General features: G+C 36.0%; 1 pseudogene; it reads left to right on the top strand.

Annotated features, from left to right (window-relative positions):
* Nucleotides 1–4,598: 4,598 nt before the first annotated feature.
* On the top strand, nt 4,599–7,739 carry LOC135142523 (fatty acyl-CoA reductase wat-like; annotated as a pseudogene).
* The last annotated feature ends 10,474 nt before the right edge of the window (nt 7,740–18,213 follow it).

Here is an 18,213-nt window from a genome sequence, read left to right as displayed (position 1 = left end):
TAATCATTTCATATTTGGAGACTTCAACTTCCCTATGATTAAATGGGATACTGGTACCTGTCCGGATTCTGTAGGTCCTTCTAAATTTATTGAATTTCTTCATAATAACAATTTATCCCAACTTATATACAGACCTACTAGATACAGAGACGGAGATACTCCCTCAACTCTTGATTTATTACTAACTAGTGATCCCAATTTGATTTCCACTCTCGATTTTGATCCTCCGATTGGTAAATCTGATCATGTTGTCGTTAAAGCCACCATGCAGACCATCAGCTATAGCAATAAACAGAAAGTGACTGGGTATAAACGAGTGATACATTTTCCTAAAGTGGAGCGAGATATACATAAATGCGGTTAACTGGGAGACTTCGTTCTCACAACAGACTCTTCCTCATTGCTGGTGGTATTTTGTTAGTATCGTTAATTCCTCTGTTATTTCCAACAGTAAGCTAAAACCATTTACCTACAACCCTGTTAAACCTTGGATTGATGATCATGTTTTCAATCTCATTAAAGTTAAACGCAAATTATGGCACAAATTTAAAAGAACTTACTCCGTAGTCGATTACAAAGCTCACAGAGCATTTTCCAATGAATTATCTAAAACGTTCTTTAATAAAAAAAAAACATACGAGGAAAATCTCATATCATATAACAAAAACAAAGTTTTTAAGTATGTGAGGTCTTCTTTAAGTTCCAAAATTTCTCATCCCCCCACAAGGTTCCGTCCTTGGACCATTACTATTTCTAATTTATGTTGCCGACCTTCCTCTGCACGTTAAATGCAAAATTTCTTCTTTTACGGACGATGGTAAATTATATGGTAATCCACTTTCCGATTATGCACGGTTGCAAAACGATCTTGATCAGATCTCCCTCTGGTGCGCTAGTTGGCACTAAATGAGACTAAATGCTTGGTCCTACATTTGGGAAAGAATAATCCTAAATTGAATTATACCATTAATTCTGTAATTTTAACCAGTTCCGATTCCTATTGTGATTTAGGTGTCACTATCTCTCATGATATGTAAGAAAGCAAGATCAATACTATTTATAATCTCAAAGGCCTTTAAAACAATATCCCCATCCGCATTTGTTCGCCTTTTCTGTCAATATTGTCGTCCACTTCTTGAATATGGATGCATAGTCTGGAGTGTAGATTGGATCAAAGATCTCAACTTTATTGAATCCGTTCAGAGATTAGCAACGAGAATTCCTTATGGCTATCACCGTCTATCTAACGAAGAACGACTCTCTAACCTAGGAATCCTAAGTCTTGCAGATCGTCGAAATAGAGGTGACTTAATTTATATGTTTGTATCGTATACTTCACGCAAATTTTAAATGCGATCTCCCTTATATGTTACCTTTGAACCGCGACGTAAGGCTAAGAGGTCATGCGTTTAAACTAGCTAAGCAAAGTGTTAAGATAAAATGCCGACAAAACTTTTTTGCAAATCGATCCTTCGACGCATGGAACGGTTTACCTTCTTCTGCTGTCACTGCACAGATTCTGTCATCTTTTAAGAAAGAAATCGACACAATTATTTTTCAATGTTGAACAAAAATCTGTCTACCTATTTTATACATATCACCCGATAATAGACTATTATAACGTTGGGCTCATAGAAATTAATTTTTCTTGCCCAATTTTTTGTTAACTTATAATAGTAATAATAATAAAACTTCACTCTTAACCCGCCGCTGTCTACCATTGAAACGCGTTATGCTACGAAAACACATTTATTTATATTTGATCGGGAGTGCACTTATCCTTAGGAAACGGACAGGGGTGGTTGATATAGTTGAGAAGTGCCTGAGGTAAGGCACAAGATGTTCCAATATTTAAATATCGGAAAAATTATAGTGTCGTGCTTGTGTTGTGGGGAATTCACATGTAAATCTTTTGAAATTACTGTACTAACAGAAAAGCAAAATAAGCAGCGGCGGCTCGTCAGGGGAGGCAGGGGAGGCAGTGCCTCCCCTGGAAAAATTGACTATTAATTTTTGTTTTAATATCTGTTGACTTCAAATATATTTTAAAGATACAGCAAATAACTTTTATGGAACACTGTGATTTATTAAAACGCGTCTGGTAACATATTTTGAAGTACGCGCTTTCGACAGGATCATCGCCGTGTAGGCCAGCTTCAGACGGAGGCATGCCTCAGATAGACGGATGTCTTCAGTATGATTAGTCAGTGGTGCTAATATGTTTTTGAGAAAGACAATAGTCATCAGTGCTTTATCAAAGCGCCAGCGGAGGAACCAACGCCTGCCTCCCGTAAGCCAATCAGATCGAATTTTTTTATCTCACGGTGAAACTGCACAATGCTGAACAGGGATGCTGAATGCATTTGGTGTGCATTTAGTTGTGCGTTAATTAGACGCGAGGGAAGGTGTTCACTGCATGTGCATTGCCAAGGTTATGTATTAAAACTTTTAAGTTAACTTGGAAACAGTAGGACAATAAAAATGTCAGTTTTGCTATGCTGATAGCAACATAAGAATCTATAATCTCCAGAATTTCTTATAAAGTTTAAATATTTAAGCACGGTTTCCTTACGACGAACAATTAATTGTATGTCAAAGATTTAGAACCTCTCATACAGATTTGAGCAGAACTTTATTAATTAATTGATTAATAAGTATACAGGGTGTTATTGAAAGGTACGTACAACAAAATGAACAGTTCTTCGCTAAGTGTAAGAAGTCGGAAAAACTTATTTTCTGTTATCAAAATTATAAGGGGAAAATTAACCCTTATCCAACCTTTTTAGACGCTACTGAAGGATAAATAGGTAAAATTAATTTATTTTAGTCATGGCCGACTAGTATAAAGATTATGGCCTGTCCAAAGGTACCATACGTGCTACCATCTATTAATAATTCAAAAACGACAAAAGAATTATTAACACTTTTTGAAAGGCACAAAGGCATTCATACCGAAATAAACGACCATTACACGTTTTGAAGTCTCATAATGTCAAATCAAATTAAAATTTTGCTTAATTATTAAGTGTAATTATTAATAGATGGCAACACATATGGTATCTCTTGGACAGGCCATAATCTTTATACTAGTAGTAGTTTTAGTACATAATAGTTATCCTAGCAACTGTAACAATAAAACTTTTGTGAAGACTAAATGTTGCTATAGAAACGAAAGATGATCTTTTTATCAAAGGCGTACAACGAATTTGGAGATAAATTTTAATAATTTTTATCTCAAAAAGGAGAACACTTTTACCTGAACTTTTCTTAACTTTTAGCATCTATACTTCGAGACCAATTGCCGATTTTATTTTGTACGTATCTTTCAATAACAGGCTGTATTTAAATCAGCCCTAGATCATATGAATTAATATTTAATGCTAATAAAACAAATTCTGCAGTCTTTAGACCTTCTCGTTGGTTTGTGTGAAGCAGTTAAATGTATTTTATTCGAGAAGTGTACCCATATAGAGATATGTTACTGACTCAGAGCTAATGTATTGTTTTCATAAAAACGAATAAACAATCTGTCTTTTAACAAAAGTAATTGCCAACATGTTAATTAATGCCTGCTGATTTTGAAACGAAATTGTTGCCTCACCTAACGAAAAGACCACGAGCCGCTACTGAAAATAAGCATGAGGAACTGAAACTGAAAACAAAACAGCCATAAGCGCTGGCAACTCTTTACTAGGTGGCTGACTGTCTGCAAGCCATAATTTACTAGAATGGCCGGAAGTGACCAATTGCATTTTGCCCAATCTCGAGATCATACGTGTCAACAAACGCTCAGGCTAAGACGAAATTGTACGCAAAGTACGGACAGTGTGAAATATATTTAGAGCAGACAACAACATGCGTCACTTGAAGTGTTTACGTTAATACTTCGGAAGAATGTCAGGTAGAAGTTTGTTTGTTTTGAATTATTATTATATCGTCTGAAAACAGAGGAACAAAATTATTATCAATCCTCGATCGAAATGCTGTGTATGTATATAAATTATTGTTATTATTCCTATTTTATCATTATTTATCTATATTATGTATAAAAAGAAAGCGCAGATTTTATACAAAACTTTATTTTCTACTGTTGTTAAAGAAATATGCCATACAGCTTTCCTCAATGCACTCTCCAAGTAATTAGTCACTGAAATGTTTGTAAATCTTCCTGCAAATAAAATATGTAGAAGTAACTTTAACTCTGAAGAGGCTTACCCTAAGTGTTTTGCTTGTTCTTACGACCGACAAAGTTGTAAATGGTGGTGACGTCACGCGTCCCTCGTTGCCAAGCAGCTGCCTAAACACAATTTGACACGGAATCTTATGCAATTATGGGTTCGGATATGGTAGGTACTAGTATCTAGAGACCAACAACTTTCGGATTTCATTCGGAAAGATAGCACTTACTGAGGGGTGGACGTACGACTGCTATTGGTAAATCTTTACCCATCGTTCTAATGAGGTGTTCCGAAATACTGTTACCAAACATAATATGTTTGGCCACGTTTTTAGCAACCTGTTTTAAAACGAAAAGTACCATAGGCACAGCTAATGACCACTATTGGCACCTCCTGAGGAGCTTCTAAAGTGTCATGATCATGATCGAGAGCTTCCACCACTTGGAACAAACCACTGGGTCGCTTTCATTGACGGCTCTTAGAACTGCTCTTTAATGTGTGTGTGTGAACACAGTTAGAATACGCAATAGGAACAAAGACGAACACCTAGATTATAAATTTGTTGAAAGCGTCAAGTCTGCACCAAATTTACCTTTAAACTCGTCATTTTCTTCGCCAGTTCTAACAAATCTCTTGTTGCTCGAACGTTGCAAGCGACCTCTTTAACAGGTTGGTCGAACTTGACGTTAGCTGCGGCATTGATTAAATACATGGAGGGTCCGGTTTTTTGGGAAAAGTGTTAATAGAAAAGCTACTTCGAGAATGCGAAGAAATCGAAAAAATATACGTGTTGATGCGTACGAAGAAGAACAAAACCCCAGAAGAGCGCTTCGAGGAGCTCTTCAACTACGCTGTAAGTTTTTAAACTTGTAGTACTACCACTTTAACAATATTCTTCAAGTGCTTTGATCGCCTGAAAAGCACAAACGCCAACTCTTTGAAAAAAGTATGTCTTATCAACGGCGACTGCCAGCAACCTCTTCTGGGTTTGAGCGACCAAGACGTCGATATCTTGTTGAAGGAGACCACCTGTGTGATTCACGCTGCGGCGAATGTTAAGTTCGACCAGTCGCTCAAAGAAGCCACTTATAACGTTAGAGCGACTAGGGATTTGTTGGAATTAGCGAAACGGATGAAGAAGTTGAAGGTGCGAAACGTTTAGCTTGTGTATTGCCAAATAAGTTGGCTTGTAGGTTTTCGTTTTTGTTTCCACTGCCTACTCGAACTGTCTCAACGACCACATCAAAGAAGACTTCTACGAGCCCCCAATGAAAACTGAAAATTTATTCTCGGTGGTGAATGCTTTGGATGACCAGACTTTAGTTGACGTGACTCCACAGTAAGTCTAGTTGTGTTAAAATAACTACGTCACGGTTTTTTTTTGACTAGGTTGTTGAAAAACTGGCCGAACACTTATATCTTCGGCAAAAGTATCTCTGAAGATGTCGTCAATGCTGCTAGTGAAGTCGTGCCTGTAACAATCGTGCGTCCAGCTATTGGTAAGTATAGTTTCCCGAATTCTGTAAGATTATATGGCAGTAACGAGTGTACAATAAAAAATATATTTGGAGCAGCAAGCGGTGAAATTAAATTTTTACTTCCTGAGCGGAAGGGAGTCCATCGGACAAATGGCCACTCCTATGTCTCCCGTTTCCGTCTGTCTGTTTGTGTCTGTATCCATTTTTATTAGACAAATAATAAAATTTGGCTAATCATCCCCACCCACAATTTAATGACGTCATTTCAATGGATGGTATTCTAAAATAATTTCAATGTTACGAATCCACTTTCAGTTTTTTTGCTAAACGTTCAAATTTTCGCAAAAACATTTGCAAGGTATAATAACGTTTTATTTCTGACACGGTTTAAACGTCTCCGTGATGCAGTGGGTGTTTCGGAAATAATGGCGACCTGCAGTACTGCGATTCTGGCCCTTTTCTCTTTTTTCCTGCATTGGTATAACGCTGGAAAACAAACTCATTCAAAATCAAGCTAATTTATCTGCTGCAGCGCCATCTTTGTAACCAAAACTCTCATACATATCTTAGAGGACACGAGGGTTATATCTCGGACGGGCCTACCCCCACTGATAGAGACTTCATCCCCTGGGGTTTCTGCCTCTTCCATAAGGGTCCGCCCTTTCTGAGTCGACGCCTCGTTCTCCTTAAGTTTCAAGTTAAAAGAGGACAGCATATAGTTGATCCTGCCCTCTCTGTCCCTGGTTGTTTTGGCCTCATCCGTCCCAAGCCCAAATACAAAGAGATTGCTTGGAGAGGCAGCCTTGGGTTTGGCCTCGTGACGGAAAAGAAGCCATTTTTCAACGCGTTTGCCTCTAGGTGGCAAAGTACGACCTCTGCATCCACCGGTGGTCCCGGGATCCACAGGGTCGCCCTCACCAGCCTTGGTAGCTCAGCCAAGGGGACCACGTTAAGTTGTGCGCCTTCCCACAAGAGTGTTTGTTTTACCTATTCCAGAGACACCTTGTCTTCACAGGTTATCCTTAGGAAAGTGAAAGTGGCTCCTTGTCTTTCCGATGTCAGGCACTGTTCAAGATGTCTGCTCACGCAACGCGCATCGCTTTTTACACCAGCCATATATCTTACAAGATTCGAAAAACTAGTACAACTAACACAATCCCTGTAATTTTCCGTAGTTACTAGTACCATATTAGAACCCATGCCTGGATGGATCGATAACTTCTACGGTGTCATTGGTATCGTCGCTGGAGCCGCTCTGGGTGTTATTAGAACCTTGAATGCGAAACATGACGCTCTAGCGCCATTAGTACCGGTAGATTATTATCTCTAATTGTGTTTTAGCAGCCGCATGGAAAAGAGGCACTTCCGATGGTACCACCACCATATATAATTACGTAGGGGACACACGCACCTGTCAGACTTGGCGTAAGTACCCTTTTAAAAATCTACAACAACCCAAAATTTTTATTTTAGAGAAGTTTATGGAAATAGTGATACCGAACTGTTGGTCAGCCGCCTCAGAGAAACTCTTGTGGTACTACTGTTTCGACATCAGAGAAAACAAGACATGGAACAACATTTGTGTTTTCTTTATGCACACAGTGCCGGCTTACGTCGTTGATTTTATTCTCATCTGCTTTGGAAAACCGACAATGTACTTGAGGAGTCAGTGGTTGCACATTTATTAGTTTTTCGTTTTAGAGCCGTTAAAAGTTATAGAAGGTTGAACAAAATGCTGGATTTAATTTCGTATTTTTCAACAAGGAGTTGGGTTTTTGATAATGATAATGTGATGGGGTTGTGGAATCATATGAACGAGGAAGATAATAGGTCGTTCTTTTTCAGTATGGAGAAAGTTGATTGGAATGAATATGCGCGTGCTAGTTGTATGGGTGCGAGACTTCATTTGTTGAAGGATACACCTGATACTATTTCTAAGGGAGAAAGAAAAATAAAGATTATGTTTGTGCTGCATTATACTGTTATAGCGCTTTTGTGGTATCTGTTGTACAAGTTTGTGGCACTTATTTTAGGATTCTTTTTTTAAGGAAATGTTATTTTTTATATCTTAGTTCGAAATTAGAGTTACATTATGTGATTAAGAGTAATATGTAGCTAGGTCAAGTGTAATTAAGCGTCTTTAAACAGAGCAAAGGAGCAATAATGAGATTATTTTTTAAACCTATGATTTGTGACAAATGGTATATGTATAATATACCATTTGTCACAAAAAAGGGTCGCTTAAAAATAAATATTTTACAAAAAAATTCAAATTTGGCACTAAATTTTATGATATTATTACGTTGCGGGCGAATAAATTTGGCATGGATGAAACTCAACGATGTATTTCTTATATATATAAATTAGCACTCCAGGCCAAGTTGGCCCATGGCTTGGTTGGTTCCTTCTCGCCATTCCTTCCTGTTCTTAAGTTTCTTCCTCCAGTTTGCAATATTCCCCTCTGCTATGTCCTTTAGTACATTTTCTTTCCACCGTGTTCTTGGTCGTCCTTGTCGACGTTTCCCTCCTATACCACTTTCCAAAATTTTCTTGGGTACTCTTTCTTTCTTCATTCTCATAACGTCTCCGAACCATCTTAATCGTTGTCCTTTTACAATTGCCACTATGTTCGGTTCATGATATAACTCTGCCAACTCATTGTTTGTTCTTCTTTCCCATCCATCTTCTGTTTTTTTTCCTCCATATATTTTCCTGAGTACTTTTCTTTCCCATATCTTCAACATCTTTTGTATATTTATTCCTAGTGTCTCACTTGCGAAAATTACAATGGGACGAATAATTGTCTTGTAGACCCTTAACTTCAGACCTCTTGAAGAATTTCTGTTCATAATGTTCCTAAATGCGTAAATACTACGATTTCCGGCCATTATTCTGCTTTGGATTTGTCTTGTCATGTCTGGTTTCCTATAAAATTCTGTGCCCAAATAGGTAAATGTTTCCACCTCCTTGAAGCGATACGTTTTTCCTGTATTTGTATTTACTCTTAATTCTCCTAGACTATCGTACTCTTTCTCAGTCCAAGTCATTAGTTTTGTTTTATCTTCATTAATCTGCAGTCCCATTTTCTGCGCTTCTTCTTCCAGGTTTACCATAGCTTTATGTAGTGCTGTCCTACTTCTTGTTAAAATTGCTACATCATCAGCAAAAGCTAGACACTGATGACTTTTGTGATATAGCAACCCTGATCTATTCAAATTGGCTTTCCTAACCACGTATTCCAAAGCACAATTAAATAGAATTGGCGAGAGGGGGTCCCCTTGCCGTAATCCTTCTTTCACTTTAAATTTTTTTGACAATTTTCCTTTGATTCTTATTCTATTGTCCGTGTCTTTTAAGGTGAGTTTTATCATCTTTATTAGCTTGTTTTTCATACCTAGTTCTCTTAGAGCTTCATATAACTTTTGGCGCTTGATTCTATCATATGCTTGTTTGAAATCTACGAATAACACAAAAGTGTCTTTTTTATACTTAAAACTTTCTGCTTGTATCTCACGTAGTGTAAATATCTGGTCCACTACCCACCTGTTCGCCCTGAAGCCACCTTGGTACTCTCCAATTTCCTTCTCTACTTTTTTTATTACTTGGTCTTTTATACACGAGGCAAGAATTTTATAGACTACATTCAGAAGTGCTATTCCTCTATAGTTGGAGCATTTCATCTTATCCCCCTTTTTATGTACTAGAATGAGAATAGCTTCGTTCCAATCTTGTGGCATTTGTTCTTGCAGCCAAATTTGTTCTAAAAGTTTCTGTATCTTTTCTTCTAGCTTCTCCCCCCCCGTATTTTAGTAATTCCGCCGTTATTTGAGCTTCCCCCGGACTTTTGTTATTTTTTAATACCTTTATTATTTCCTTTACTTCTCTTAGACTTGGTGCTTTCTCTTCTTCTTCATCATGTATATCTTCTTTGTTTAAATTTTCTTCTATCATTTCTCCATTTTCTTCCCCATTTAGGAGTTCGTCGAAGTACCTCTGCCAGAGTTCTAAAATTTTTTCTTCATTTCCTACCAGTTCACCTTTTTCGTTTTTATAGAACACCGAACTTGATTGGTATCCTTTTTTTTCTTGTTTCAATCCTTGATACATACTTCTTATCTCTTTATTTTTGTAGTTTTCTTCTATCTCGTCTAATTGTCTTTCTTCATATTTTCTTTTCTTTTCGCGTAAGAGCCTTTTACATATTTTTCGCTGTTCTTTGTATGCCATTAAATTTTCTTCTGTTTCATTTTTTAATACCTTCAATCTTAAAGTTGTCCTTTTTTCTAATTCTTCTTCACATTCCTTATCAAACCATCTTTCGTTTTTATTTTCCTTCCATGTTTCTTGAGTGCTTTGTGATGACCCTTTTTTTATTCCATTTTTAACTTCCAACCATAAATCTTCTATATCTTCTGTATCTTGCCTTTCACCTGCTACCCAATCATTCACCATTTCCAAATACATCTTCCTCTCCTCCTCATTTTTCAATCTAATACACGTTTTTAAGTTTTTGCGTTCTTGGTTCTTCCTGTTTTTTGCAACTGGTACTATTTGCTTCATTTTTACTCCTACTAAGAAATGGTCTGTGTCCAGATCTGGTCCTCTATAACTTCTTATGTCGGTTATACTTCTTTCTTCTGGTGCAATCCAGGTTCCTTTGTGTATTTCTTTTTTTTGGAAATATGTACTTTTTATGATCATATCTTTCTCTCTAGCAAAATCTATTAAAATCTGACCATTGTTGTTTGTAACTTCATGTTTGCTATATTTTCCAATCGTTGGTCTAAACAATTCTTCTTGACCAATTTTTGCATTTAGATCTCCTAATACAATCTTCAAATCATATTTTTTTATTTTTCCATATTCCTTATCGAGCGTCTCATAAAATTCTTCTTTTACTTCTATATCTGCTTTTTCCGTTGGTGCATGTACATTTATAAGCGTAATCTTCTGAAATCTTCCTTTCAGCCTTAAGCAGCACATCCTATCTGATATCGCTTGAAATTGCAATATATGTTGCTTTAGTTTTTTATGTACAATAAAGCCCGTGCCTCTAATTTTGCTTTTATCCCCACTATTAAAATATATATAGTCTTCTATTTCTATTATTTGATTCTCTTTTTGTTTTGTTTCTTGTATAGCTACTACATCAAAACTATATTTCCTAATTTCTCGCACTAACTTTTTCAACGCTCCTTGTTCATTGAGACCTCTGATATTCCACGTAGCCAATTTTACAATTTTCTCTCTTTTATTGTCTATTTTTTGTACTTTACCCATTCCCTTAATACTAGATTTCTTTTTGCTACCATTTTCTTGTATTTCTTAATAACTGGTATTTACACGACTCACTATTGCAACGATTATGTACAGAAATTATTCCGGCGAATTTTACTGGATGCTCTTGACTGACTCCACTAGGTGAATGATGGTTCCCGACGGTGGCATCTATTTAAACCCATACTTCCCCGATCGAGATCTTTCTCGAGTATCCATCGCGACTTCCGGTAACCGGCTCCAGACTTGTCTTTATGCGCCCGCCGCTCGGCCGTCGATCGACACACATACTATAAAAACTCATACGCGTCGCGCCGGGGCGGTTATGGGTTTATTTCGTAACAATATCATGGTCACTAGTTAGATGTTTCAACAACGCTTAATTTTACGTTTTTCGTGTCACGAATTTTATGATGAGTGTTACCTCAGACATTGATTAAATACATATATGTATTTAATCAATGGCTGCGGCATGGATAACACACGTCACTTCTTGTACCAAAATGTTGGCGTCTTGTTCGCTCAAACCCAAACGAGGTTGCAGAGAGTCGCCGTTAATCAAAAAGACTTTTAGCAGAAAATTTTCGTCTTTGGATTTTAGAACATCAAAGGACTTGAAAACGATGAATTAATGTTTAAATTTTGGTAAGAACTTACCGCGTAGTTAAAAAGTTCGCTGAATCGTTGATTTGGAGTTTTGTTTTTCTTGAAACGCATCAGCACGTATATTTTTTTGATTTCTTCGCACTCGCGGAGTAGTTTTTCGAGTAACACTTTTCCTAAAAAACCTGAGCCTCCGGTTATCAAAATAGTTTGGTTTTTGAAGAAATGCCGAATTTGAGAGTTGGAAGACATTTTAGAAACTCTGTTTGTTGTTAAAGGCTCTTTAGTAGACTCAAGTTTACAACGACAAGAGTTCTTATATGATGACATGGACAAATGTTAATAGTTTTTGCAAAACAATAGATTTATTTCATTTTGAATAATAACTTCATTTGTTTAACATTAAGAAAGAAATGCATGCGTGTGTGAAATGGAAATGGCAAATAAAGCTTTGTCATTTTGAAGGCAATATTCGTTTGATATTTTTAATATTTCTTATACATTTTTATTTTTCTCATATGAAACCTGACCTTTTCAAAAGGCATACTTAAATTTTCAGCAATCCTTGTAATTAGTTGTCATTGCCAGACACTAAAATAACGTTCCTTTAAATTTACAAGAATTATTACAACTTACCACAGTCAAGATTTTTAGCAAAATTTAAAAATTGCTGAATATCGTGCCAAAACATTATTAACTCGATGTCGAGAAAACATAAAAGTAGTCAGTCGCTAGACTTGATTACAAAACTCCCTTTGCTTACGCTTAGGAAGTAAAAATAAAATTCACAAAACTAAATTTTATCATTTTTCGAACATTTTGTATTGGAATTGTTTATGTCTGGGCGCGACGGATACGTTATTGTTGTAACGTTTCCCGGAGAGACTTTTTATGCATTCATTAATAAATTATACTTTAATTTTGTTTATTACATCCAGTGCATTGATTAATGTATCGTACCAACAATAATGAAAAAATATGAATGCGTTGTAAAGCAGTATAGCTGAGCTATTTTCTACGATTACTAAGCGACGTATTATGTGGTAAAAGAGAGTGATGGTGGAGTTGAGCAATAATAATAATACTAATAATAGTAAACAAATGCAGGGTGGATTCACAAAACACCTGTGTGAGAGTACAATATTTTATTACATTTAAGATATATTAATTATACCAAATTTTGCGGGTATGTCATTACGTTGTTGGTGGGAATGATTAGACAAATTTTGGTTAGCGTTTTACCATGTACATGATATTCCTAATATAAATACAAGATTTGACAACAATCAACCCAGTACTTTCGGAGATTAGCTGTCTGATAAAAATCGTAACAAGGTAACTTTATTTTTTCGCTCATAACAAAGTATCCTCGCATTGTAAAGCTAACAATGTTAATATTTGTTTGTGTAGACTAATCACCAATTAATCCATATCTCATGCATATTTTGTATAGTTTACCATTATTTTGCATACGATATATATTTTGCCAATTTCCATACTCCACGAAAATAAAATTCGTCATTTCATGAATTTTTATCTGCGTTTATGAAGGTCGGTTTGCCCTTTAAATAGGTGCCGTTTTAATTTATCTACTTCTCGACATTTTCAGTAAAAAAGGTTATATGATTGGAGCAAAATTTTGATAGGTATATATTTTCTTAATTGTTATATTTGTTTTGTGTCTTAAATTATTTCTTATTTTCTTCCGAATCATGACCTATACCGTTCGAAATTTGCCTTATTGAAAAACCGACTTCTCTTATACCGACAATGCGGCCTTTTTCAAACTCACTCAGTTGATGAAAATGAACCGGCTCACGACGTCTTGGCATTTTTCATATTGTTTTCTATGCGATACTCCTAAAATTTTCTACACAACTAACGCAAATCAACGAGCAAAGCAAAATTCTGCTAGACGAAACGTTGTTTTCAAAGGGTAAAAAGAGTTGAAATTTTGATAATTTCTTCTATCACTGTCCCCATATCGGATACGATAAATAATATGAACAAAATGACTCAACTCCTTCAAGGTGTTCGGATTTTTATGGAAATCAGTATACATATAATAAATATGTTTGACGGCTATAATTTAAATAAGATTTACTGTGTAACATTTTGGGGAGACGTTATCACATTGATGGTCGGAATAATTAGGGAAATTTTGGTTATCGTTTTAGTATCTACATAATATTCCTAAAATACATATATAGAGAACGGAAAATACGCAGCAAAATTTTGAGAAATATATGATCATATGGTATGCATTAAATTTATGCAAAATATGCAGTAATTTTCTTAAGATATGCAGTTGCATATGCTCCAAAAATAAAAAAAAGGTAATAACCCAACTAAATTTATTTACAATTTACAAAAACACGTGTCCCGAGCATACGTGTTAGAGCCTCTGGCGGGGACCTGTTTCACCCATCCCCACCCGTAAGGGTGGGAGCCAGAGCCACCCCCACCTTGGAACACAGGGTAGCATTTATTCTTAATTCTTAACTCATTCATACACATTCAATTCACAATTCTCAATTCGTAACTAACATTCAACTATCTCGACCGCACGGTCACATAATATTCTATTCTTATCATTCTTATTTATCATAACACTTGTCACTAGCAATATACATTTATCTTACTGTTCGCTGGTCTTTATTCATTTATACAAACTTCGACATGGTCCTTCGAGCCGGATTAGCGACAGAATAACAGTGGTAGTGATAAGTGTAATTCTCAACATATCATTCATCGGCTGGAATTCAGCAAAGTAGTTATCAAAACATCACCCAGAAATCATCCGCGCAGTGTTCAACTATCGGTGACGACCGCGAGTGCTGTGCAAAATCCTCAAGTATCATTCAGCGTCAGCCAAGATAATTCTATCCAGGAATCCAGGATTCCAGGTAAGCTTTAATTCTGTTTGGTTGGTGTAATACATTATTCTCGTACTCAAGATGGTGGTAATCCAAGACAATACTTTTGTTAAATTTTCAATTCTTCTCAGCGAAATAGATTCACATTCTAATTTTATATCAAATGTTGCAAATCATCAAAAAAGAGGCCACTTAAAGCGTCGATATGAAGACGTACAGCGAATTTATTCAGAATTACAAATGCTTGTAGTTCAGCATAAATCTGAAACAATAGTAGTCCCGAATGACACGAGTAACACGGAAACGATCAAACCTATAATTTATAATATCAGAGAAGTGCTAAATTATATTCAAAAAATATCCGAATTATATAAGGCTCTCATTGAGAAAACTATTCCATTGTGTACTTTCTCGAATTCATGTAAGATAAACAATAACGTACCAACCACGGATCTGGAAAAAACTTGTCAAAATTTAAAGCCTTTAAAGGTACACAAATTAAGAAATGGAGAACCCATCAAAATTCACAAAACCCATTTCAATGCTCTACGTAAATTGCGGTTCACTATTGGTAAAAAATCTCCTCTTGATTCCGTTATTTCAAAAACTCCTAGTGTAATATCAAATCCTTCAAAATTTCCAAATTCAACACCCAATGAAGAGAAAAATAATCTTTTTAATGATTGTTACAACTCCAAAGGCGTATCTCAAATTAATTTAGATAAAACTTCTAATGCAGAGTCATCTACCGCACTAGACAAAGTAAAAAGTCCTCCAGTTAATTCAAAAAACTGTGGCTCATTGTTAGTCTGTAACCAATTTAAAATTAGGTCGCAATATTTATGTGAATCCGTAGACTCAAATATTAAAGACAACACGTCAAACGTAGCAATACTCGACAAGAAAAAACATTCCGAAAATGCTAAACCCAAAATAACAAGTCATTTCAGTAAAAACCCACCGGTGCTTCAAAATACCGCGCTGGGGTTGATTCTTAGCGGCAGTTTTGCATATTTAAAAAATAATACTTCCCATCATCACAAAATTAGTTCAGCCCAAATTATTTCTCGGTTCTTGGAAGCTGAAACCGTCAAAACCGGAAGTAGGTCATTAAGCAGAGGGTTTAAAAGCGATCTTTGTGCAACCTCTTTTTAGTATACTACCACAGGCCATTCACCCGATGGCTATTTCATGGTCAAACACCCCTTTTCGGAAAATCAGCCGCGGTTTACACAAATGCATCCAAAGTGGCTATTATCAGTCGAGAGGAAGTTGGGGCATTCCACAGTCCCTTATTTCGAAAATCTACCTAAATTAGGAAATTCCCCAGAACTCGCTCTCCAACTGCTATTGTTAGCAGAGGGGCATAATCATAAACGTAACGAGGGTTTTATTGTCTCTCAAAGGAAGTACCTAGACCTTGTACACCTGAAGGTACTTAAGGAAAATTCCTCAAATAATTCCGTTTACCTGTCACACAATTGTATTCTAAATCCCCACATTTCTTCCAATAAACTTTGCGAGGTTGTTGACCGTTCCAATCTTAGTTCAAAGAGTTTAAATATGAATCGCCGGAGTTATAACGAAATTACTGGTAAAAACCATCTTGAGGGCGAGGGCGTGTATGCGCTCATTGTCAGAGTTAAAGCCGTCCTGAATTCGCGCCTTTCGAAGCCTCTGTCCAGCGACCGCAATAATTTGGTCGCATTTATACCTGGCCAATGCCTCTTTCGGCCAGCCATCAACGGGTCTCTCAGGAAAAGACCACGCCGTCGTTCCCATCAACCGGCCATCCCTTGGCATCTCATCCACGCTTACCATCAACACTTCTGGAAGTCGTGGTACCTCGAATATTTGACCACACTGAAAGGCAGGTTAGGGTGGCAAAGGCCATTTTCCAACGTTCCAGGAATGGCAAGATGGGTCCTCGTGAAGGAGGAGAAATTTCCGCGTCTACAGTGGCGGTTAGGACGCGGCCCTCCAACATCATTTTGGAAAGGAAGTGGTGGTGTGTGTAGTGTCGGTGAAGTGCAAAAGATAATTTCGCAATCGCATGCATTATCATTATATTTAACCATATTGCATACATCTTGTCAATTTGTTATATACATCTCATTATTGATTTATTTTGCTATGTTCTATGTATTCATATTTGTACCATTGTTATATTCATTCCCCATATTGTTCACTCGTCGTATTATTCATTGATTTGGTACATTATAATTGTTGTAAATTTACTTTTAGGTTTATTGTAAATATTGTGTATTCGCTGATATTGTACCAATGTAATTTGTCTTAGATATCTTTTTTTTTAAGTTTAATGCGTTTCTTCATGTTCATTGCTTTCTGTAACAATATCCATCCCATTCATGTAATTTCATTTGTATTTATCATTCTAATATTCCATATAGTTTATTTTTGGTCTTAAAACAATGTAATTGTTTCAAGGCGGGGGGTATGTTAGAGCCTCTGGCGGGGACCTGTTTCACCCATCCCCACCCGTAAGGGTGGGAGCCAGAGCCACCCCCACCTTGGAACACAGGGTAGCATTTATTCTTAATTCTTAACTCATTCATACACATTCAATTCACAATTCTCAATTCGTAACTAACATTCAACTATCTCGACCGCACGGTCACATAATATTCTATTCTTATCATTCTTATTTATCCTAACACTTGTCACTATCAATATACATTTATCTTACTGTTCGCTGGTCTTTATTCATTTATACAAACTTCGACAATACGTTTTATTACAAAAAATACATAAATCACATTTTTAAAGATAATAATATTCTTATACAAAAAATATACAGAACAAATTAAAAAATAGTAGTAATCGTCTATTTAATTACTATTTTGGTAACAATTTATTTTTAAATATTTTTCGAAATATTCTAACAAAAAGTTTTTGCGGTGATCCTTAATATGTATTTGTAAATAGAAAAACTGCGTATCTACTACGTTCACAGATGTAAAAATACTTACCAGTTAGGAGCAGCAAAAATATTTGGAATGAACGGTATTTCCAAAAGTAAGTAAGTAACCTTTCCTAGTTATTTGAAGTTCAGTATAAAATTTGCAACATGATTCAGGAAATTTTGGTCATTCTAGATAAATGCTGATAGAATGACAATATAATTTTTTTAAATTAGCACAAAATTTAATAAAAATCCAAAACATGCAGAATATGCACCCGTTACGTGAAATATGCAGCAGAAGGCAAACATATGCAAATATGCAATTTTTTTATTCATTTCTAATGAACATAATTAATTCGTGCACATATTAAATATCAAGATTTATATGCAAAAACTAACGGATATGCAAATTTCATAAAATCCGCTCTCTCATTTTTTTTTTACTTTGAATGTCAACGCATTGTTTCTTGACCAACACAGTTAAAAATACATATTTACAAGTATAAGTTATTACATTATTTCCAAATTGGTGCAGTGATTAACTACACCTATAAGTTGCATCAATCAAGCCTACTTTAATCCTTGCTCAGAGAGCTTTCCAAAAAATGTCTTCGGAACTCAGCGAAATCAAACATTTCTACAAAAACCAAACAATCTTTTTAACCGGCGGCACCGGATTCTTGGGGAAAATTATCCTAGAAAAGCTCCTTCGCGAATGCGAGGGGCTATCAAAAGTCTACATGCTAATTCGGCCAAAGAAAAATAAAAGCAGCAAACAACGTCTGAAAGAACTTTTCGACTTACCCGTAAGTTTTTAGTCGCATAATGTCGTGCCTGAAATGTGTCTTCAAGTGTTTTGCTGTACTGAAATCCAAAAA

This window comes from Zophobas morio, unplaced genomic scaffold (genome assembly GCF_036711695.1).
Source record: "Zophobas morio isolate AGI-343-1 ecotype UQ-CSIRO unplaced genomic scaffold, CSIRO_AGI_Zmor_V1 ptg000049l, whole genome shotgun sequence".
Lineage (NCBI taxonomy): Eukaryota > Metazoa > Arthropoda > Insecta > Coleoptera > Tenebrionidae > Zophobas > Zophobas morio.
This window is presented reverse-complemented; position numbering and strand designations above follow the sequence as displayed.